This window comes from Lynx canadensis, chromosome B3 (assembly GCF_007474595.2).
Source record: "Lynx canadensis isolate LIC74 chromosome B3, mLynCan4.pri.v2, whole genome shotgun sequence".
In the NCBI taxonomy this organism is placed as follows: Eukaryota; Metazoa; Chordata; class Mammalia; order Carnivora; family Felidae; genus Lynx; species Lynx canadensis.
The window spans coordinates 86,266,923-86,291,239 of NC_044308.2; the positions used below are offsets into that span (position 1 = coordinate 86,266,923).

The window sequence follows — 24,317 nt, forward strand, 5'->3', positions numbered from 1 at the left end:
GCCCCGTGGTTTTAGCACCGCGGTTTGCGCATGCCCAGTGCGCGCCGCAAGCTCCCGCCGGGCGCCCGTTCCGCCTTGGTTCCCCGTGGCCCCGGCGCGCGGCGTGCGTCTGGCTTCCTCCCCCATCGGGCCCCGCCCGGTCGTTTGCGGGCGCGCGCACCTTCCCAGGCGGGCGGGCGGGCCTCAGGGTCGAGAGGCTCCCGAGCGAGCGTCGATTGGCTGATGTGGTGGCCACGCGTCGGGCCTCTGAAACTCGGGGCGAGCGCCCAGAGTCGGCTCGCCAGGCAGTGCCAGGCGCATCTCAGGTAAACAGGTAGGCTGGGAGGTTCGGGCGACCGGCGAAAAGGAGGGGGTGGGCTTAGATCCAGCCCTGGAATTTCCGGCCGCAGCCTCCTTGGAGCAGAAGGGGCGGCGCGGAGTCTGCACCCAGTGAATGTTGGCCCCCTATGGCCGGCAGTGATAGGGCTCACGCGAAGGTCAGCGTCGTGGGGTCCTCAGGTCCTCTTTCTGGGCATAGTTTCGGCACCCTCCTGTTTCTTATTACAGAAGTTCAACAGCTGAGCATTTATTCAAGGGTGTAGATTTTTGTTTGTTTTTCCCTTAAGTGGCTGTTAGTTGGAGAGTTCAGGTCCTGGCTCAGCCCATGACTGTGTCCTTGAGAGTGACTTAATCTTTGTGGATTTCAGTTCTCGCACTTATAAGTTTTAGCATAGAAGACGGTGCTTCTTTAGGCACTAGGAGCGGAGCTGTAGAAAGGTACTGTTAGAAATTTTTAGGTTCACAGTGTGCCTGAGCCCAAATTTTTCTGGAAGGTGACACCACCCAACAGTATTTGTGAAGTATTTTAAGTTCCATGAATGGAAGTAACTAAACACAAGGTAGCAGCAGGATGGTAGAAAGAAAGAGAGAGAGAGAGAGAGAGAGAGAGAAAGAGAGAAAGAAAGAAAGAAAAGAAAGAAAGAAAAAAGCTTTCCACAAGAGCAGGCTTTTTGAAAAGCTCCTTTGAACATTTTATGCAGATTAAATCACTGTGGAGATAGACAAAGGTAAACCAAAACAAAGGGCCAAACAAAACCACTTTTCAAGGCTCCCCCACCCTCCCGGTAACTTTAACATACTATCATAAGTTATTGGCTTTTCAAAGTTTCACCTTGGCATCTAGTGTGGTACTAACCGAAAATGCAGGTGCATAATCATTTGGGTATCCTGTGCAATAGTATACGAAGAAAAATAACTAAGTTGACTTCTATGTAACAGGAATTAAGAGATCTCATTGGTGAGAAGTGATGATAAGTCAGAAAAATGAAAGGGTGGACAGTCCTTTAAAGGAATAGATTTTATAAAAATCTTTTTAGTGTGTTAATTTTTAAGGTATAATACACATAGAGAAAACCGCATAAATCAAAAGTGTACAGAACGTACATATCCATGTGTCTAGTACCTAGATCAAGAAAGGACATTACTTGAATCTTAGGAACTCCACTTTGTGTGATTCCGTTCCAGAGGTAACCATTATGTCGATTTCTAAAGTCATCTATGAATTTACTTGTTAATTGGCTTTATATAAATGGAATCATGCAGTAAATAGTCCTTTGAGTCTCACTTTTGCTCAATATTGTATTTGTGAGATTTACACAAATTATGTAGCAGTAGTTCTTATGCTGTATAGTGTTCCATCCAGTTTTTGGCTACTATGAACATTTTTGTAAGTAGAGTTGACCCTTGAACAACATGTGTTTAGACTGCAGGGGTTCACCCATGTGTGGATTTTTTTTTTTTTTGATAAATATAGTATTCAGCTGTAAATGTATATTCTCTTCCTTATGATTTTCTTAATGTTTTCTCTAGCTTTAGTGTAAGAATATAATATATAGCGGCGCCTGGGTGGCTCAGTAGGTTAAGCGTCCGTCTTCAGCTCAGGTCATGATCTCGCGGTCCTGTCCGTGAGTTTGAGCCTCGCGTCGGGCTCTGTGATAACACCTTGGAACCTGGAGCCTGCTTCCGTTTCTGTGTCTCCCTCGCTCTCTGCCCCTCCCCCATTTGCATGCTCTCTCTCTCTGCCTTTCAAAAATGAATAAATGCTAAAAAACTTTTTAAAAAAGAACATAGTATATAATACATGCACCAAATGTGTGTTAATAGACTATGTTATCGATTAGGCTTCCAGTCAACAGTGGGCTGTTAGTAATTAAATTCTTAGGGAGTCAAAAGTTAAACTTGTATATTTGACTGTGTAGGGTTGGTGCTTCCAACCCTTGCATTATCCAATGGTCAGCTGTATTTTGGTGAACCTATGTATACATTTCTGTTAGATATACACGTACCTGTTGGGGAAATGTCTATAGGGTATGCAGGTATGTATTTCCTGTGTATATTACCAAAAAAGTTGTTCGAATCAGTTGTTTCAACACTCCTACTTGGCATTGTTTGGGAATTCTGGCTCCTCCAAGTGGTCGCGACACTTAGTGTTGTCTTTTCCATTTTTTCCATTCTGGTGGGTGTGTAGTGGTATCACGGTGTTTTTCCGTAATTTCCTTAATGACTAGTAATACTTAACACCTCTTCATATGTTATTGGCCATTTGGATATCCTCTATTGCAAGGGTCATCAAACTTTTTTGTTAGGGGCCAAATAGTAAATATAGGCAGTCCTTGCATTGTATAGATTCATTTAAAAAATTTTTTCGTAATGTTTTACTTATTTTTGAGACAGAGAGAGACAGAGCATGAACAGGGGAGGGGCAGAGAGAGAGGGAGACACACAAACAGAAGCAGGCTCCAGGTTCCAAGGTGTCAGCACAGAGCCCAACGCAGGGCTCGAACTCACGAACCGTGAGATCATGACCTGAGCTGAAGTCGGCTGCTTAACCTACTGAGCCACCCAGGCATCCCTGTAAAGATTCATTTAAAGCACTACCATATAAAGCTATGACTGCTTGCGTTTTAGGCTTTGCAGTCCATATACAATATACAGCTTCTATTTTATTTTCTTCCTTCTTTTCCTTCCTTCTTTTTTTCTTTTCTTTCTTTTTTGCCTGCCTGCTTGCTAGCTTGCCTTCCTTCCCTCTCTCCCTCCCTCTCTTCCTCCCCCCTTTCTTTGATTCTTGTTTCATAGACTGCCAACCTACTGTGTTGGAAAATGACTGTTCAAAATGACAGTTCAATCTTTAGCCCATTGGTGGTGGTGAAATTATTAGTTGAGAGGGGCTACATTGAAAAAAAAAACCTGAAAACTAACAGTATTAAGTATTGTGCGCTGTAGTGTTTTGAGGTTAAATAATAGTATTAAGCAGCATGTGCTGTAGTGTTTTTGAGTTAAATTTTAAATCTCTATATTTTCTTTGCTTCTTACCAGTTTTACCTCAGGGCTAATTAGATAGCTGTTTCAGGCTTCCCTAAACTGTTCTTACTGCTCCTACTTTTTTCCCAGCCCTTTATAACTGAGAAACAAAAGAGAGGTAAAAGGTGAGAAAAGACAGGAGATACAACCCCTTTTCTGATAGTGCATAAAATGCTAAGAAAGGGATGAATATCCAAACAGTTCTGGACACTTTGAGGAAAAAAAAAAGTACAAAAAGCATAAAATACTTTTTGCAGTACTTTCAGATACTGTCTTTTGAGCCATTCCATCATGGGATGGCATGATTAAAATTTTTATCTACCTGATTGAATATTCTCATAATATGGAAAGTAATAACCAATGGCTTGGGCCATGAAACTCAGCTATTTCATCCCTGCCCATGATAGAGGTCCTCTCTTCTTTAAATGCCACATTGGACTGTCCAGTTCATCTTCTCTTACTTTGGGCCCCCTGCTTTTCACTCAGTACCAAAAAATATCAAAAAACTTTGGAAAATAAAAAAAAAATTTTTTTTGACTATTATTTCAGTCTATGTTAACATTTTTAGCTAACAATTTCTCTTATTTTAGGTGGTTTATAGAAGTGAATTTATGAATGTAGTTAGATAATATGCTAAAACCAATGAGAGAGTTAGGGGTATTCTCATCAACTTGATCTTTTCTTTGAGATAGATAACTGAGTTTTGGTCATTCTTACTTGATTATTATGAGATAAGATAAAATATTAAGATTTAAGATAAGCCACTAGACCTAGCTTCCACCACCAACCACTGCTGTCCTTACTCCTTTCTTACATAGAAATTTTGGATCCATTTCTGCAATTATATGCATGTGTTTTTACACACACATTCACACATATTTTGACTAATGCAAATACCTTACTGCTTCATAATTGCCACACAAAATAATTGTACTTATATGCATTGTTTTAACTGTACTTCTTGCATCAGAGTTGGAGTCATTACAAATATTAGGTTGGTAAAGGGTATAAAGTGGATCTAATATAGGAACAAATAGGGTGTTTATGTAATGCAAATGTTTAACGGTGCTGGACCGTGGACATCTGGACCCAGATGTTGTCATTAGCTTCCTAGAGTACCTACTTTCCTGGACATTGCCTGCATCATATTGTCATTGTCGACCTCTGGGACTCTGTATTTTCTAGGATTCCAGTGGGGACAAACCTTGCCTTTTCTGGTTGCAGTTTCAATTTTTAGATGCTTCATTTAGGTTATATTTAATCTTGTTTTCTTTATTTAAAGTGACTGTATTTCTCTGCTACGATTTATTATTTGTTGCTTTTATACTTCCCGTCCAGCAGATTTATTACTAAAATGTCTAGATACATGTGACTGGTGATGGGCAGAGGATAGTTCATTTTCATCTCACATGCCACCTACAGAGATTGTTTTAGGGTTGGTGAAAGAAAAAGGTAAATCCACAACATCAATTTTTGCTGCTCTTGTTAGTACTTTATTATTATTCTCAATACATTAATCAGTTTTTGCTGCTCTTGTTAGTGTATTATTATTACTCTCAACTTCCATTCAATATCTTGGATTTTGATACTATTATAAAGAGGGGATACGGCTGTTTTAAGACATTGACTGTAGGGGCGCCTGGGTGGCGCAGTCGGTTAAGCGTCCGACTTCAGCCAGGTCACGATCTCGCGGTCCGTGAGTTCGAGCCCCGCGTCGGGCTCTGGGCTGATGGCTCAGAGCCTGGAGCCTGTTTCCGATTCTGTGTCTCCCTCTCTCTCTGCCCCTCCCCCGTTCATGCTCTGTCTCTCTCTGTCCCAAAAATAAATGTTGGAAAAAAGAAAAAAATAAAAATAAAAAAATTAAAAAGACATTGACTGTAAAAGCAATGTGCCATAATGCAAAAGCACTGGGTATAAGAGCAGAATAAGTGTGGCTTACTACCTTTCTACGTTAACCTTTCCTGGAATTTGGTTTTTATAAAATGAGGCATTTTGACCAAATATCTCTAATCCTTGGTAACTCTTTTCAAAAGACTTCGTAGAGAAGCACAGAATTTAGAATTTAAATTACCCTAGAGGTCATTTAGGCCTCATTTTTTCTCAATGAAGATACTGAGACATTGTAGTTAGCCACATAGTTACTAGAATCTAGTTCTCCTGACTTTTATTTCGGTTTCCTTTTCTGTTATGCTACTTGTAAGAGCCAGCCTTCTGAGATAACCCTGGTATTCACACTCTTGTGTAATCCTTTTCCCTTGAGGTAGACTACTAAAAGGCTCACTTCTGATAGACTATGTCAAAAGTGCTGGGCTGTCACTTACGAGATTATGTTATAGTAGACTATAACCTCCTTTTTGCTGTACCTTTCTTGCTTGCTCACTTTGATGTAGCCATCTGCTATCTCATGAACTGACCTTAGAAAGATCCCCCTGTCAAGGAATTGAGGAGAGCCTTTGGCCAATAGCCCACAAAGAATTGAAGTTCTCAGTTCAGTAACCCCTAGGAAGTGAATCCTGCCAACAGCCACTGAGTCAAGTTGGAAAATCTTGTCCCAGTGAAACCTTAAAATGATTGTAGCCCTGCCTGATGCCTTGATTACCACCTTGTTAGAGACCCTGAACCCCAGGACCTATCTAAGCAGCAGTAGATTCCTCAGGAACTAAGATAACAAATGTGTGTTGTTTTGACCTAAGTTCTGGAGTAATTTGTGTAGCAGCAACAGTTAAGTAATAAACTACTCGTAGTAATATTTAATTTATTGTAAAAGTTTATTTATTTTGAGAGAGAATACGAGCAAGTCAGGGAGAGGGAGAGAGAGAATCCCAAAAAGGCTCAGCACTGTCAGTGCAGAGCCCTATGTGGAGCTCAAACTCACCAACCACAAGATCATGACCTGAGCTGAAGTTGGACAGTTAACTGACTAGGCCATCCAGGTGCCCCAATTTTTAATTTTTTTAAAGGTTTTTTTTTTCCCCCTGAAGTTTATTTATTTATATTTAGAGAGGGAGAGAGAAAGAAAGAAAGAGAGAGAATGTGAGCAGGGGAGGGGCAGAGAGCTAGGATCCCAAGCAGGCGCTGCCAGCCAGCAGTGCAGAGCCCGACATGGGGCTTAAACCTACAAACTGCCAGATCATGACTTGAACTGAAAGCAAGAGTTGGATGCTTAAACAACTGAGCCATTCAGGCACCCCCAATTTTTGATTTTTAATAAAAAGAAACTTTTTAAAAAGAAATAGTTCATCCTGGAGTTTTATGAACATAGCTTCAGTCTATTTTTATCATTTTAAACATATTTGAGAATATGTTATTTTTACTTTTTGAAAAGTAAAATAATCATTTAACTATTCTGTATTTGTTTTGGTTATAACTTAATTGCTGTATATTTGATTTCAAGACAGGCAACATAAGGAGATATTACTTTGAAAGTTGAGAATTAATACTTTGGTTGAGGGTTTCATTAAAGTGGCTAATTGATGAGACAAATTTACTGTAAATCTTTTGGCAGTTGACATGTGTACCTCTGATTCAGTTATTGTCTGTATTGAAGGTATTTTTAATTTAGATATTTTACTGTTTGGGATGCATATACTCATGTTGTTTACTCTTGTTTATCTGTAGTTTTGCATTATGGTGATTTGATTGTAAATAAATGCTGTTTTGAGACTTGCCTGTAGTATTCCTGGATTTATAAATTTTGGAAGCTACTAGAGTACAACAGGGATTATTTTGCTGGAACCCTTAATCCTGAATCTTGTTTTATATTCTGTTGAAGTATACCAACTTCCCCTCCTTCATAATTTTGTCTTGAGAATTTTGCTGCAGTGGAACAAGTTTTAAAAAACTGGGAAAAAAAATGACATCTAATAAGTTAACTTTTTAAAAACTTTATTGTGAGGGGCGCCTGGGTGGCGCAGTCGGTTGAGCGTCCGACTTCAGCCAGGTCACGATCTCGCGGTCCGGGAGTTCGAGCCCCGCGTCGGGCTCTGGGCTGATGGCTCGGAGCCTGGAGCCTGTTTCCGATTCTGTGTCCCTCTCTCTCTGCCCCTCCCCCATTCATGCTCTGTCTCTCTCTGTCCCAAAAATAAAATAAACGTTGAAAAAAAAAAATTTAAAAACTTTATTGTGAAATGTAATACATGTAAAGAAAAGGATATAAAATAATGTGGACAGTTCAATGAATAATTAAAAAGTTAATACCCCTGTAACTACCATCAAAATATTAATGTGCGAGTACTTGCTTTGTATATGTATTTTTTGTTTTTTTAAATGCTGAGTAAATATGAGTGTGTGTGAGAGAGGAACAGATGTGAATTCTGTGGTTGGTGCCATGCTTTATTGTGACTGTTAGATGAAGTTTCTTAATGCTGTTTTTAAAATCTCTTTCCTTACTGATTTGTGTGTGTGGCGTGGTTGTGGGGTGTGGGTGTGTGCGAGCACGCACGTGCTTGCTTGATTGATAAATACTGAGAATTTACAGTGTATTAAATCTCTGTGTGTAATCATAGATTTATTTCTCCCTAGTAGTTCTATCAATTTTTGATTTATTTATTTTCAGGTCATGTTATCAGAAACATACAACTTTATAAGTAGTCTATCTTCTTATGAATTGAAGCTTTTTCTCCCCAGTAAGAAGTGTTCCTTTTTATCTCTAGTAATGCCTTTTGTTTTAAAGTCTACTCTGAGTTTTAAAAATGTTCTAATGTTTATCTATTTTTTTAAAGTGCTTTTTTTTAATGTTTATTTTTGAGAGAGAGAGAGAGTGCAAGTGGGGGAGAGGCAGAAAGAGAGAGGGAGACACAGAATCCGAAGCAGGCTTCAGGCTCTGAGCTATCAGCACAGAGCCTGACTTGGGGCTCCAGCTCACTAACCATGAGATCATGACCTGAGCCCGAGTCAGACGCTTAACTAACTAGGCCACCCAGGTGCCCCTAATGTTTATTTATTTTTGAGAGAGAGAGAGTATAAGCAGGGGAAGGGCAGAGGGGGTGGGGATCCCAAGTGGGCTCTGTGCTGACAGCAGAGAGCCCAACAGGGGGTTCGAACTCACAAACTGTGAGATCGTGACTTGAGCTGAAGTCAGAGGAGGCTTAGTCGACTGAGCCACCCAGGCATCCCAAGTCTAGTCTGCTGTTTTTAAAAGCTGTTAATTTTGAAATAATTTTAGATTCACTAAAAAGTTAGAAAAATACTACAGAGTTCCTGTAAAAATTCTTCACCCTACTTCTAATGTTAATACAATGTGTAATCATAGTACAATGATCAAAACCAAGAAATTAATATTGTTATAATATTCACAAAACTATACACTTTATCCAAATATCACCTGTTTTTCCATTAATTTTGTTGTTATTGTTGTTGTTCTAGGACCCAATCCAGATCCCATGTTGCATTTAGTTATGTTTCCTTAGTCTTCTCTTGTCTGTGATCTCTTTTGAATTTTGATATACCTATGTCAGCCTTCTTTTGGTTAATGTGGGCATAGAATTGGATTTTTAAAAATCCAATAGGACATCTTTGTCTTACATTTGGAGCATTTGGTGATCATTAAATCCATTCATATATTATTCCATTTTCAGTTATTGTGGAAATTATATATCCTTTACCATTCTTTTGTAGAAGCATTGTGTCCTGGGATGCATCTTTTCAGACTTTTATGCTTTTCCTTATATGTGTATATATACCCAAACACATGGTTTGGTTTGTTTGCTTTTTTATTTTAATGTAACAATGGTAATGCTTTATTATTTTACAATACTCTTTTTCATTTAGTAATATTTTATACATCTGTGTCAGTGTATATGCATAATAATGTTTATAGTATATAAGTACCATAGATATATACCATATATATATATATATACACCATAGATATATACTATAGATATAGTACCAACCCTAACCGCTAGACATTTGTGCTGTTTCCAGTTTTTTAATGGTATAAACAGCACTGCTATATACATTCTTGTATGTATATATTTGCACCCCTTGCTAGAACATAGATGTATAGAAGTAGAATTATGGAATCAGAGTTTGAATATCTAAAGTTTAATTGATATTGTGTGACTTTCTTGTTATTTTTCAATGGCATAGCTTTTATAAAAATAATATATGCTTGTTACAAACTCTTGCAAGCAACATATATAAAAAGATTACAGTGAAATGTTACCCCATATTCTATCACCCTAACCAAAACAACCTTCATTAAAAATCATATAGCATTCTGTTTCTGTTTCTAAGAATGTTCAACATTTAAAACAAAACAAAATCTGCCTCTGTGGCACACATTTGTGAAATTCCACAGCATCAAGAATGAAAAAAAAAAAATTAAAGAAATCTTGAAAAAGAAATCTTGAAGGTTTCCAGAGAGAAAACCAAAATAGAAAAAAGAACTGAGTGTACCAACAGCAGTCTTCTTGACCAGAATTGTGGCTACTTAACAATGAAGTATGGGAGTAGAACAAAGATATTTTCATGCCTGGAAAGCATCAGAAGTTAGGCTCAAGCAAAATAAAGAAGTGAAAGAAAGGCCTGGAATGTAGGAAACCATAAATCTAACCCAGGAGAACAGTGAAATGATGTTCTAGGAGGGACAGCTATATAGCTGGCCTAGAGAACATATGGTCCAGATTCAAGAGGAGCCTCCTCAGGAAGGAGGTTTTCAGGAGAGAAAGGGGATTTCAGAGATGTATAACCTCTGAGTCTGGAGTTTTCTCTGTTGGAAGGTTTCTTCAAACTATGAATTCAGTTTCTTTAATAGAAATAGGACTATTCTGGCTATCTATTCTTACTGCATTAGCTTTGGCAGGTTGTGTCTTTCAAGGAGTTTGTCAAATTTATAGATATGAAGTTCTTTGTAATAGTCCCTTTTTATCTTTTTCATCCCTATGGGATCACTTCTCTTCTTCCTGATACTGGCAATTTATATCTCCTTTATTTTTATCTTGACCAGCCTAGCTAGAAGCTTACCAATTTCTTTGATTTTTTTTTTTTATACAGAACTAGCTTTTGGTTTCATTGATTTTCTTTTTCTTTTTTTTACAATGTTTATTTATTTTGAGAGAGAGAGAGAGAGAGAGAGAGAGAGAGAGAGAATATGCATGTGTCAGTGAGGGAGGGGCAGAGAGAAAGGGATTTCCAAGCAGAGCCTGACATGGGATCAATCCCACAATCCTCCAGATCATGACCTGAGCTGAAATCAAGAGTCACACACTTAGACTGAGCCACCCAGGTGTCCCGGTTTCATAGATTTTCTGTGTTGATTATACATTTTCAATTTCATTGATTTTTGATCTTTACCATTTCCTTCCAGCTGCTTTCTTTGAGTTTAATTTTTTCTTAATTTTGTATTAAAAATAATTTTTTTTAGTGTTTATATTTGAGAGAGACAGGGACAGAGAGAGAGGGAGATCAGGGGAGGAGCAGAGAGAGGGAGACACAGGATCTGAAGTGGACTCCAGGCTCTGAGCTGTCAGCACAGAGCCTGATGCGGAGCTCAAACTCACAAACCACGAGATCATGACCTGAGCCGCAGTCACTCAACCAGCTGAGCCAGCTAGGCGCCTCTTAATTTTGTATTTTTTTTAAAGGTGGAAGCTAAAGTATTAATAAGAGGTCTTCCTCTCTTAAAAAAATTTGTTTTTCTTCCTCCCTTTTTAATATATGTGTTTAGTACTATAAGTTTCCCTCCAAGCACTAATCTAGCTACATCCCACAAATTTTGATATCTTCTGTTTCCATTTTTTATAGTTGAGAATATTTTGAAATTTCCCTTCTTCCTTTTTTGAACCGTGGGTTATTTAGAAGTATTGGGGAATTTTTGAGATATCTTTCTATTATTGATTTCAAGTTTATTTCTGTTGTGGTAAAATAACATAATTTGTATGGTTTCAATCCTTTAAAAAATTTCTTTTAATGTTTACTTATTTTTGAGAGAGAGAAAGACAGCGTGGGAGCAGGGGAGGGGCAGAGAGAGAGGGAAACAGAATCCCACGCAGGCTCCAGGCTCTGAGCTGTCAGTACAGAGCCCGATGCGGGGCTCAAACTCGCTCAAACTCGGGAACCATGAGATCGTGACCTGAGCCGAAGTTGGATGCTTAACTGAATGAGCCACACAGGTGCCCCTGTATAGTCTCAATTCTTATGTGTTGAGGGTTTTGTTTTGTTTTGTTTTGTTTTGTTTCTTTTAATGGACCAAGATAGGCTCTTTTTTGATAAATGTGCCGTGTATTTGAAACAAGGATTGTGTATTCTGTCATGTTGGGAGGAGTTTTCTATAAATATCAATTAGGTCAAGTTTGTTGATAATACTGAGTCTTCTACATTGCTGATTTTCTGAGTTTTTATTCTTCTGATTATTGAGAGAGGTAGTGATATCAGAGCACCCAGCACCCCCCCAACCCCGGGCAATGTGCTCTATTATCCTAAAAAATAAATAGTTAGGAAAGGGTAATTTGTAAGATATTTTCATTTTGTGTTGGTGTGGTTCAGAATAAGCGACTCCAAAATATGGCACTTTGGCTTATTGAATATTTTAATCTGAAAGATTTTGAGAAACAGATAAGTGCATTTCCCTTCTCCTCTGAAGCAGGTCATAAGACCCTCATGTGAGGGGTGCTCTTCCTATACCTGGAGGAAAAGAACATCTTTATCTCCAAAGCTAGGGAGATACCAAGGGGAATCCAGATGAACAGGCATTGCTAAGTTTCCCCCATTTTACTCCTTGGCTTGTACCTTTTTTGTCCTGTCACATTTTTCTGTGACTTTCTAGGCTTAACTTTTTCTTTAGGTCTTCATTGCCTTGTGAAGGTTCCCAGGTCACATAAAACTTAAATTAAATGAACTTACCTACTTTTCTCCTGTTAACCAGTCTTTGTGAGTTTACTATTCAGGTCCAGCCAGGAACCCTAAGAAGATGGAGGTAAAGTTTTTCCTCCCCTACTGTGTCCATTTCATTATTTGTGTATTTTTATTTTAGATACTGTTTTGATCTTAGGAAGTAGTCTTATCAAGTATGATCCAATATTATATAATTTTATGTTAAGATACAAGGATATAAGTGTTTATCACATTAATTAGAAAAATTTTTGCATTATTACTCTACTTCTTGGATGGAACTTGAATGGTAATTTTTTACAGGTGCTGTTTGCATTCAGGTGTTAAAATGCTGTTTTGTAGTAAGTCCCAACCATATACATATAAGCTAAAAAAATTAAACGTTTAAATTTGTTCTTTTTAATGAACTATTTTTGAAGTATTACATATTTCTTTTTTAAGTAGCATGTCTGGATATTAATTATTACTGTAATACTTTTGTTATCTTTTAAATTGAATGTAAATCAAAGCCATTTCCTTAATTTATGTCAGAGAGCTTATTACCAGCATGGGAGCTGCAGATACTGTGTGATATAGCATATGATATCCCAAAGTAGTACATTTTATTCAGTGGCATGAGCTGGCACAGTGGGCAAGATTATTCTAATTCATTTGGGTAGGTGAACAGTAATTTAGGAAGTTCACATACAAAAACTCACTGTGAGTTTCTTTATGATTCTTTACTGGTAAACTCGGTTTAGGATTTCAGTGGCTCATTTCTACTGTTTTTATTTCATGCAGGTGATTAATTTCCATCTTAGTTTAAAGTAAAATCTATGTATACATCTTTAAAATGCCTATATTTTTGCTAGCCATGTTAGATTAAAATCTCAATTAAAATATTTTGTCATATGATTACTAATTGGTTGGTTCTGAAAGCTTATGTTTGGTTTACATGCAAATATACCTTATGTATTAGAGAAATTAAATATTTCTTCACTAAAGTTTTTTAGTTTTTCATCTAAAATGTGTTCTTAATTTTAGGAATTACTTTATGAAAAGCCAAAGATTGGGGCGCCTGGGTGGCGCAGTCGGTTAAGCGTCCGACTTCAGCCAGGTCACGATCTCGCGGTCCGTGAGTTCGAGCCCCGCGTCGGGCTCTGGGCTGATGGCTCAGAGCCTGGAGCCTGTTTCCGATTCTGTGTCTCCCTCTCTCTCTGCCCCTCCCCCGTTCATGCTCTGTCTCTCTCTGTCCCAAAAATAAATAAACGTTGAAAAAAAAAAATTAAAAAAAAAAAATTAAAAAAAAAAAAAAAAGAAAAGCCAAAGATTGTATTATTTGCATTTTAGTGGATAAAAATTTAGACTAGTATTTAACATTCCCATATTTAATGAGATTTTAAAAAGCTGCCACAAACACGCTCCATCTAGTGCTTCTCTTAACAGGAAATGATGATTTGCCGTCCAGTGGAATATTTTTTTAAGAGTACTTTTTAAGTTTCTTTATTTTGAGAGAGAGAGAGAGAGAGAAGTGGGGGGGGGGGGGCGGCGGGGAGCAGAGAGAATAGGAGAAAGAGAGAATCCTAAGCATGCTTCACACTGTCAGTGCAGAACCTGATGTGGGGTTTGAACTCATGAACTGCGAGACCATGACCTGAACTGAATCCAAGTCAGATGTGTAACCGACTGAGCCACCCAGGCACCCTCATTAAGTGCAATATTAAAGTCAATCGTTATTGGAGTGTTTTGAAGAAAAATGTTTATGATGTTATTGTGAAAAAATTAAATATAAAAAACGACAAAGGGAACACACTAAGATTTTAAGAGTATATTTTGGTGGCATATATAAGGGGTGATTTTTTTCCTCCTTTTTTACTTTTGTGTTAGTATATTTTGGAATTTTTTCCAAGGGATATGATAGTTTGGGCAGTGTCTGGAATTTGTGTCTCAGTGTCCCCCCCCCCCCCATCATTTAGCAGGTCAAGAATTTGCAGGCATCATTTGACATTAATATTGGATCAGCTCTGACTTCGAATGGTTATGGATTAATTGTAACCATTCTGTTTATACCAGAATGTAATGATTTTTAAGCCCTTTGAAATCTTCTAAATGAGTTGTCAAAAGTTTTAAACATAAGTAATTAGTCAGAAAAATGTTTCCTGTTGTTTTTAAGAAGATTTAAAGAATGGCCAGTAACTTTTTAACATCTTTTGGCTGTACCACCTTCCCTTCCCCAGCTTTTACCTGGACTTTATTTTTACTTTGTCCATATTGTCTCTTCCCTACAAATTTAGACTTTATTTTTAGTTTCTCCCCAGTGTATAAGAAACTTTGTCCAAATGTTTTGACAGTTCATAAGATTTTGATTGCTCCAGCTCCTTCACTTCAGACCTTTTGCATTCCTATTTGCTTGCCAAGAGCATACTTGCTGCCTGTAGGGATTCTCATGACTCTCAGATACCACTTTACTCCGTTTCCCTCTCCTCCTGTCTGCACAGATGCTGGATATCATGCAGGTCTTTTAAATGTTGGTGTTGTATGTTGGTGTTTACCTAGTTTTGTGGTAGATACTTTTTTATGGTTTCATTTTGCTATCCTAGTTCCCCTGGTTTTTTATAAAGATATTTGGGAAGATTCAAAAACTATGCTGCTTCCACCACAATCTTCCCAGAATCTTCCTGGCTTTTTCACAAAGTTAAACTTACTCCTTTTAAAGGGTTGTCTTTTTTGAAGGTATGTTCTGCTAAAATGTTCTTCTTTTTATGATTATTGAAGGTAGTTGCTTCTATTTTTTAAGTCCCTTTAAAATAAAATCCTATGATTTTACTAGCTTGTGAAATCTAAACTTTTAGTGACTACTTATTTTCTCAATTCCCTAGAACAGAAAAATGAAGTGATTTGCCAAAGGCTACGTACAGAGTTGATAAGTGGCAGCACCTGTATCCAAATACAGTATTCCATTTATGATTCCACAGTGATCAGCCCTGAACTAGTTACAGGAAGTGACTAAGTGAAAGGGAACTCTGTTTTGAAAGTGTTTAAATCCTTCCATTGGGGCGCCTGGGTGGCTCAGTAGGTTAAGTGCCCAACTTCGGCTCAGGACATCATCTCGCGGTTCATGAGTTTGAGCCCCGCATCAGGCTCTGTGCTGACAGAAAATCATAAAGGGGTCACCTGGCTGACTTAGTCAATAGGGCATGCAACTGTTGATCTCAAAGTTATCCTTTTGCGACCCATGTTGGGCGTAGAGGTTACTTTAAAAATAAAATCTTAAATCATAGGGAAGAGAAAATACATCCATAGTACTGTACTGTATTATAAAAAATTCTGCATATGTTTAAACCTGCATTGTTCAAGTGTCAGCTGTAGTTATTAAACCAGTACACAGTCACTGTCTGCCATCTCTTATCTGGGGTTTGGAAATGGTGATGGAACTGAACTGAAACATATACAGGGTCTAAAAAAATGAAATGTGTGTCAATGTGTATTGTGAAAGACTATGTGTGTGTATATATTCAGAAGAGGGAGTGGGGTGAGCTTTGTCTTAGACTTTTAGGCACCACAGAATCCCTGTTGACATTTGTTGTTACTGCACCAGGGAACTTCTCTGGTCAGAATTGGAGGTAGGAGGCTGGAATTCTGTTAAGTTGTGTATTAGATTAAGAGAGTCTATGTTGCACTAATAACCCCCATGTCATGACTTAATACAACACAAGTTATTTCTCACTCATACAGAGTTTGGCTTAGAGGTCCATGTTCCTTCTATCTTGTGATGCCACCATCTCAAATAAGGTTTTCAAGGTTGTTGCAAGAGGGGAAGAGAGGGCTAGAGGATCTCATAGAATGCCTTTAAGGGTGAGTCTAGAAACTTGCTTATATCACTTTATACTTGTGCTTACACTCTTTTGGCTTCAAATCTGTCACAAAAACTGGATGTAAAGAAGAGTAAGAAATGCAGTTTTCCTGCACTTTTGGAAATAGGAGCTGCTATGATTTTAGTCCAACAAGTCTGGGTTTTGGAGAAGGTAGAATAGTAAATGATGGGTACATCTTGTTATGAACTGAATGTTTGTATCTCCCCGCCCCCATTCATATATTGAAACCCCAACCCCAGTATGATGTATTGGTGGGAAGTGTAAGAAGAATTAGAATACAGTAATGTCATGAGGGCTCTACCCTCATTGCATGGGGTTAGTGTCTTTCTAAGAGGAGTTTGCTTGAGGAGTTTGCTTCCCCTCTCTGCTCTCTGCCATGCAAGAATACAGTAAGAAGTTGGCAGTCTTCAGCCGGAAAGAGGACTCTCACCAGAACTCAACTCTCAGCCTGATCTCAGACTTTCAGCCTCTAGAACTGTGACAAATAAATTTCTGTGGTCTGTGAGCCAACTCCAATGGTATTTTTGTTAAAGCAGCCCAGATGGACTAAGATCTCATCTCTTTTCTGTACGAAGTAGGATTTTTGCCCTACCTTGACATTACCCCATGGCACTTGCACCTTTGATTTTTGCTGCTGATCTTTTATTGATGGGAGAGACAGGACTTGTCCTAATGCAATGAAGTAAGAGCCATGCAAATTTTCTGTAACCTAGTCTTTCAGCATCACCAGTGTCTGCTCTTCACCCAGGGCTCTAATCCTCTTCCCTAATCTTCTTTCAAGAGGAGTAAAATGTGGATGACATGAAGTTTTTGATTGACCTTGGGGGCCTTAGGTACATATTCCCTCTCACTTTCTAGTTTTTAACTGAGAAGGAAACCGTTTCATTTCTTGTCCTAATACATAGAATAAACAGTCCATAGAGTCAGGGGAAGAGGATAATTTTGATAAACTGGTAACTTTGACTATTCGATACTCACCAAGGATAGCAGAAAACTTTGTGTTGGGATACCTACGGGTTAAGATTCTTGTTTAGCAAGTGGATTCCCTCCCAAATGTTGATAGTGTCTTCAACGACTCCCCTCAGGTCAGGTTGTAGGTTTGAAATAATAATTTTAAAAACCATTTTATCAAAGTAAGTAAAGTGCATAAACTTTGTAGTCTGTCATGATATTGAAAAGGAAGAAAATTTAAAAGAATTTGATTCAATAAAATACGCACCTTCACCAATGAAGAAAAGATAGAAAGTTGAAAATTTTGTTAAAGTTTTCAAAATAAGATGACAATCTCATTAAAAGTATTTACACTGGATTATTCATTTAAAATGTATATACTCCTCCGCTCAGTACTGTGCTCAACAGGCACTAGAGATATGAATTATTACAGTATTAAATCTTTACATTGTTAAAAGATTAATGTATAACTGTTATTCATATGAATTAATTAATTGACCCTAATTTTAATTAAAGCAGCGTATAGAGGAATGCACTTAAATGCTGCAATGAGTTTAAGCAGAGATGTGGAAATAAATATTAAGAGGAAAAATCTTTTAATGTTACTACTGATTTTATACCTCTTTCTGTTGGTGCCTTATGTTTTGTATCATGATTCAAAAGTAAGTTTGATTTGAAATGTACTTACATCAATGATTAGAATGTTTTTGTATTTTAAAAATATGTATTTAAGAATAGTTATTAAAGGGGAAAATGTTGATAGTCAATTCAAAGTCTGCTGTAATATTAATGTATTTCATCAAATTTTTTAAAAATACAAAAATTCATCTTTGTTATTTATCATTGGGGAAAGGTCAGCAAAGTGTTTACTATGTTTTGTTTATATCTCCTTACCTGTTTGAAATCATGACCATAGGAACTTTGAAGAGAGTTTTACACTGACATTTGCTTGCAGAATGTCACTTCATACTTATAGAATGACTTTTGTATCTTTTATCCTCTTTAAAGGAACAGTATGAATACCAAGTTTTTCCTTTACAAAATCAACTGTTAATCTTGTTCATATGAAAAAATTTGTTAGAAGATGTTGAGGAAATCTTAAATATTCAAAAATATCACTGAACAAATAGAAAATGTTTGTTGTTAGAGTATTGATTAGGTAAAATGTAATTACACAGTATGAGTGAAAAGCTGGCCTTTTTAAAATTCAGTTTTGTTTGGTTTACTGTGAAATTCATTGGGAGGACTGAAAACAAGCTTTGGAAATGTTTGTCTATTTCTCCACTAGATGGGGCTGTATACTAGTTATTGCTCTATAGCAAACAAGGTCATGTATCTGAGGAGGTAATACTAAGGTTAAACTTAAGTGACCCATATATTAATACAGTAAAATAATTGGTCTATTTGCTGTATAACTAAAGGTAAAATATAATTTTAGCCCTTACATATAGAAGTGTTATTTTCCAGTCATCAGTGGGGAATGTGTACATTTGATTTTTTTGATAGAATTGCTAAGTTTCTATTGGTCTATCCTTATACTTTGTTGGTACCCTAATGGCCAAAAATATTAAAAATCTTTAATATGCAGTTAAAATTACCTTAAATGGCTTCCATTTAATGGCTTGCCTGCATAACTAAACTTCTGCATTTTTTTTGATATAAACAAATGGAGTGATGCCTATAGTATGTGCAGTGATTAGGTTAGTACATTGATCTCTTGTAGATGCTTTTACTCCTACTAGTTCAGTTGATTTATATACCTACCAACAGTCACTTGTGTTTGTCCCCAAACCTGTTTATACTAGTTGTATCTGTGATCATAATTGTATAACTTATATGAAATCTACATAAGCTAATGGGAATACCACTTGTAAAAAGTGTTCCTCCTGTGAAAACTTAGGGTGAATGATTTACAACACTCAGTAAAAGGTGAATTGCTAAACAAATTACCATCAAATTAGGTGTGAGTGAGAAAGCTGTGGAAAAAAAATTGATTTTGCACTTGTTTTTTGGGCAGAAAATGCTTGGGTTTCTGTACGTTCTGTATAAAAGATGTTATTATTTAACAGTGCAATTACAAATATATGAGTTTCACATTTTGAAAGTTATAATTGAGAAATAACTCCAAGCAATTTTTGCTTAAAACTGCCAAACGTCCTGAAAGTTATTTTTACTTAACGTGCTTAGGAATTTTAAAATTTCTCTTAATATTACTATCTTGTTATAGCTTTGTATGATTGTTTTAGCTGATTATTACTTAGAGGCCATCCAAATAAAAAGTGTTAATAAGATACAGAAGATATTTAGATAGAAGAAAATAAAACTAATACTTTATTAAAAACCCCAGATATACAGTTGAGCAAATAACATGGCTTTTTCAGTCTTGCTTTTGAGTTACTATAATTATTTTTATCTTTCAGTTATTCTAGATTTTATGATTTTTTGAAATTTTTTTAGCCTAAAGTTAGAAAATTTTTCCTAGTTTGTGTGGCTTCTTCATGTTTAATTAGTAAGGGATTGTCTTCCTCCAGCTGTGCAAAACAGGCAATGTTCGTTCAGTAGTGAGTTCCTCTCTAATAGGAGTTTCTCCTCTGCTGTAATTCTATGAGATAAATTTTATTACTAGAAAAATTAAAAGATTTTTTTCTCTACTTTTATATAAAAAGAACAGGAAGGAATCAGAAGGTCTAGGTTTTAGTCCTGGAATCTGGCACCTAAAATAATAAATACTTGCCAAACAAATAAGTAAATGACTAGTTTGCTGCTTATTAGTTGTGAGATTATAACCTTGGTTGATTAACTTCTCTTAGAGCTAAAAATCTATAAAATTAGATTTTAGTAATGCAGCACACATTTCTTGAGTGTTATAAGTCAGGCCCAACAATGAGAATTTTATTTATTTATTTTTTTTTTATTTATTTTTTTTCAACGTTTATTTATTTCTGGGACAGAGAGAGACAGAGCATGAACGGGAGAGGGGCAGAGAGAGAGGGAGACACAGAATCGGAAACAGGCTCCAGGCTCCGAGCCATCAGCCCAGAGCCTGACGCGGGGCTCGAACTCACGGACCGCGAGATCGTGACCTGGCTGAAGTCGGACGCTTAACCGACTGCGCCACCCAGGCGCCCCCCAACAATGAGAATTTTAAACCTTCTTTCAATCAGATTGCTTAATTGGGAGGGACAGATAAGTAAATAATTAAAATATGCTGTGACATGTGCTCCCATGGAGGTAGGGCTGGACAAAGACAAGTGAAGAGCCTTTTTAAACCTGTAAATATTGGTCAGATCTTTATTTAGTGGGCATAGGAAGAAATGGATTTTATTATCTTAAAATTATTATGCAGATACTGATTAAAATACTAATTTTCCATCACTAGTTGAGGAAAACATTTCTGAAAAAAATTTTGCAGAAAATTTTTCAGCTTTTGTAGCTTTTGTTTTTGCTTCTGAACCAACAGTTTCATGGAAAGCACGTTTGTAAGTTTCAAAATTAGATAATAATTTAAGTTGCCAGAGAAGTGCCATGGATTGTTTATTGAATTTTAACTTCGTGTAACTGCACGTGTAGTAGATACTGTTGAAGAACGTTTTAAATTTTTGGTTAGGTGAAGAGTGACATATAGAAACCTTAGTTAATTGACATCATACGTCTAATTTATTCCAATGATATTTTAGTGGCCCTCCTTGATTACAGTACTTTCTAACTCTGCCCCCGAGTCCTAAATGGCTTGCCTACATGCAGTTTGAACAATTTTATAATTTTAAGGTTTCCAATTCATGACCACAGTAAATATTTCCTTTTATTTAAGTTTTCTTTTATACCTCTCAGTAAAGTTGTATTATTTTCTTCCTAGGGGTTTTGCATTGTTGTAATGCTTATGCAAAGACCTCAAGTTTAGGTTGAAAGAAGAGTGAATAGCCAAGATTCTTGATTTGTTCCAGTATCAAGGGAATGGATTTTAATGTTTTGCCATTCTGAGAGGATTTTTCTTGTTTGTTGTTTGGTTTAAGATACCTGTTGCCAGATTATATTTTTAGAATGCGAAGAGTTTTTTAAGAAATGTGTGTTGAATTTAATCAGATGCTTCATCTCTATAAATTTTTTTACCTATCTTTTGATTTTCTTTTTTAATGTTAGTGTAATGGATGCATTTCTTTTCAACTATTGAATAAATCTGTGATGAGGTAACAGAACTTAGTCACAATACATTACTACCTTTTTTTATAATGCTGGTTTCTGCTTGCTAATATTTTATGATTTTTACCTCTGTGTTCATTAATGAGATTTGCTTATTTCTTATGCTATTCTTATATGGGTTTGGTATCAAGATTTTTGTTATCTTCCTGAAGATTTTGCTATGTTTTTACTCTCTGGAGATTTTAAGGTAAAGTTAGAAGAATTCCAAATAACATTGGAATAATAATAATTTCTGGAGTATTCTACTCCCCAGGAATATTTTTCAAGTTTTCTATATGTATTAAATTAGTTTTGATAAGTTATTTTTTTCCCCTGGGACTGTTTATGTTACATCTGCATTTTCAAATATCTGCTGTAAAGATGTTAATTATATTATATTCTCTTATTATACTTGATATTGTTTATATATTTTCTCTTTTCTTCTTGATCAGTTTTCCCAGAGTTTGTCAGTTTTTCAGGCTTTTCAAAGAACCAGCTTTTGGCTTTGTTAATTTAGTGATGTGTTTATTTTCTTGTTGTATTAACTTCTCATAAGTTTTTTATCCTTCTATGCTCTTTGGACCTATTTTGCTTTAGTTCTGATTTCTTATGATGAATGCTTAGCTCATTAATTTTCAGTCTCCTCTAATATATGTATTTAGGGATATAAATTTGCCTCCAAGCAGTACTTTAGCTGCATCTCACAAGTTTTGCTTTGTGGAATTTGTTGTTGAGAGTTCCAAATATTTTCTGGTCAGGATGCCTGGGTGGCTAAGTTGGTTAAGTGTCCAGCTTCAGCTCAGGTCATGATCTCATGGTTCATGAGTTCAAGCCCACGTTGGGCTTTGTGCTGACAGCTCAGAGCCTGGAGCCTGCTTCAGATTCTGTGTCTCCCTCTCTCTCTGCCCCTCCCCTGCCTCTCCAAAAATGAATAAACATATATATATATATATATATATATATATATATATATATATATATAAACATTTATATATATATATATAAATGTTTATATATATATGTGTATATATATATATTTTTTTCTTATTGTCATCAAGATTTTTTTCAGTGACTTTGAGTGACTCTCTGCCCCTCCCCTGCCTCTCCAAAAATGAATAAACATTTATTTATATATATATATTTTTTTCTTATTGTCATCAAGATTTTTTCAGTGACTTGAGTTATTAATTTCTAAGCATATGGGAACCTTATTTAATTTCTGAATATATAGGAATTTTAATTTCTGCACATATGAGGATTTTCTTTTTGTTCTCAATTTCTGAGTTTACTTTGTGGTTAGAGAAGATGCTCCATCAAGTTTTAATTCTTTGAAATTTGATTCTATTGGGTTTGTGTCCCAGAATATGGTCAGTATTCTAATATTGCATGTGCTTAAAAAGAGTGTATGTTTTGGATATTTGGATAGAACATTAATTTATGTTCAGATTTGTTAGGTCAAGTTTGTTAATAACATTGTATAATTCTTCTGTATTACTGAGTTTTTTGTCTTGTTCCATCATTGTGGATTATCCATTTTCTTTTCATGGTTTTGTTGGTTTCTGCTATATTTATGTAAACCGTATGTTACTAGGCTTGTATGTATTTAAAATTTTTGTATTTTCCTTGTGAATTGAAACTTTTATTCTTATGAAGTGACCCTCTCTCTGCCTTAAAATCCATTTTGCTCATATTCCTATAACTTAATGCCTTTTGCTTATTATTTGCATGGCATTGTTTTACACCCTTTTTTGTTCAACTTTTCTGAATTTTTTCATTTTAGATGAGTCTGTTGTAAACATGTAGATGGATTTTTAAAAATACGTTCTGATAATTTCTTTTTAATTTTACATATTGAATTATGTAGATTGATTTCTTTCTCATTTGGTGTATATTCCTATGAAATTTTTTCATTGTGGTAAAGTGTACATAACATTTTTTTGTTAACCATTTTTTAAGTGTACAATTTAGTGGCATTAACTAAATTCACTACATTCACATTGTTGTGCATCATTACCACTGTCCATCTCTATTATTTTTTATTTATTCTAAACAGAAACTTTGTACCCATTAAACAATAACTCCTCACCCTTCTTCCTGTCAGCCCTGGGCAACAACTGTTCTACTTTAGGCCAAATTCTGGCCTCATCTAAGTGAAATCATACAATATTTGTCTTTTAGTGTCTGGCTTAATTTCCCTTAGCATAATATTTTTAAGGTTCATTCCTGTTGTAGCATCTATCAAAATTTCATTCCTTTTTAAGACTGAGTAATATTCTGTTGTATCTGCTTGCCACATTTTGTTTATTCATCCATCTCTTGATGGGCAGTAGGATTGCTCCATGTTTTGGCTATTGTGAATAATGCTACTATGAACTTTGGTGTACAGTTTTTGAATTTTAACACATGTAAAGATTCATGTAACCACCTCTATAATCAGAATACAGAGTAATTCTACCACCACAAAAAACACCCTCGTGCTGTTTGTTTGTTTTTTTTTTTTAAGTTATTTATTTATTTAGAGTGCACATGTGAACACCAGGGCGGGGCAGAGTGAGAGAGAGAGCGAGCGAGCGGAAATCCCAAACAGGTTCCGCACTCTGAGCACAGAGCCCAACATGGGGATAGAACCCACAAACTGGGAGATCATGCCTGAGCCAAAATCAAGAGTGAGACGCTTACAACTGAGCCACCCAGGTGCTCTAATTTTTTATAGTTACATGTTCCTCCCACTCACTCTCCTTGGCAAGCTCTGAAATCTTGCCCATCACTACAGTCATGTCATTCCAAGGTTATATAAGTGGAATCATAAGTGTTCAGTTGTTTGAAGCTGACTGCTTTCACTCAGCTTAATGTGTTTGATATTCATACAAGTTGTTGGGATCAACCTTGTTCTTTTTTATTACTGAGCAGTGTGCCATTCACTGTGTGTATGTATGTATGCGTGTATGTATATGTGTATAGCAGTTTTCTTATCCATTCACGTGTTAAGGCTGATGTAGTTGTTTTTGAGTGTTTGGCTGTAGATTTTTGTGTGGACGTGAGTTTTCATGTTTAGGGTAAATACCCAGCAATGAGATTGCTGGGTCAGATATTTATGTTTAACTTTGTAAGACACTGCCAAACCATTTCCCAGAGTGACTGTACTGTTTTTGCATTTCCGCT

The 24,317-nt window shown here is 36.4% G+C and overlaps 1 protein-coding gene across 1 annotated transcript in view; it reads left to right on the forward strand.

Moving 5' to 3' along the window:
- The first annotated feature begins 222 nt into the window (after positions 1–222).
- Positions 223–24,317, forward strand: part of MIPOL1 (mirror-image polydactyly 1) — a 321,677-nt gene continuing 297,582 nt past the window's right edge. Inside the window, exon 1 of the mRNA XM_030318980.1 lies at positions 223–305. The gene's annotated coding sequence lies outside the window, so the exon portion shown is untranslated. The remainder of the gene's footprint in view (positions 306–24,317) is intronic.